A 624-nucleotide genomic window follows, 5' to 3' on the forward strand; every position below is an offset into this window, starting at 1 on the left:
TGTTTTACATATTGTATTATTTTCACTCAAAGAAAAGGTTTGTGACTAACAACAATTGTGAATCTAGTTTATTTTTCTCAGACAATTGGAGAAATAGCTAAACTCCAAGTTAGCTGGCTGCAAAGGCCCAGGGGTTGATAGTTGAATCTCCCTTTTCTGGTATCTTTGGGGAGGATGCTGTTACAAATGTAATTCTTTGTCAGTTCTTGCCCCAAAACTGTGCTTTTGCCCATTAACTGTCCCCTCTAACCATCTGTTCTTTCAGTCAACAAAGATTTAAACACCTTTGGGTGCCAGAGACAACCTAGTAGGTAAGCAGTGAACAAGACAAACAATTTTTATTTATAAACTAAATTCTACCAGAGAAAAATTAACTAGGAAATATATAAAGTGACATTGACTAAGTTTCATGAAGAAAGTAGGGTGCTATGCTAATTAATAATGGGGCAAGTTAAGCACCTTAGGTGGGGTGGTTGGGAAGGCCTCCCCGAAAAGAGAAGACGTTAAACTTTTAATTATAGTAAACAAGAGAGAACAGGATAGTAATCCCCCATGAGCTCATCATGCAGTTTTAGCAAATCCAGCTTCATGAACTCATGGTCAACCTTATTTCATTTATATCTG

This window comes from Marmota marmota, unplaced genomic scaffold (genome assembly GCF_001458135.2).
Source record: "Marmota marmota marmota unplaced genomic scaffold, marMar, whole genome shotgun sequence".
In the NCBI taxonomy this organism is placed as follows: domain Eukaryota; kingdom Metazoa; phylum Chordata; class Mammalia; order Rodentia; family Sciuridae; genus Marmota; species Marmota marmota.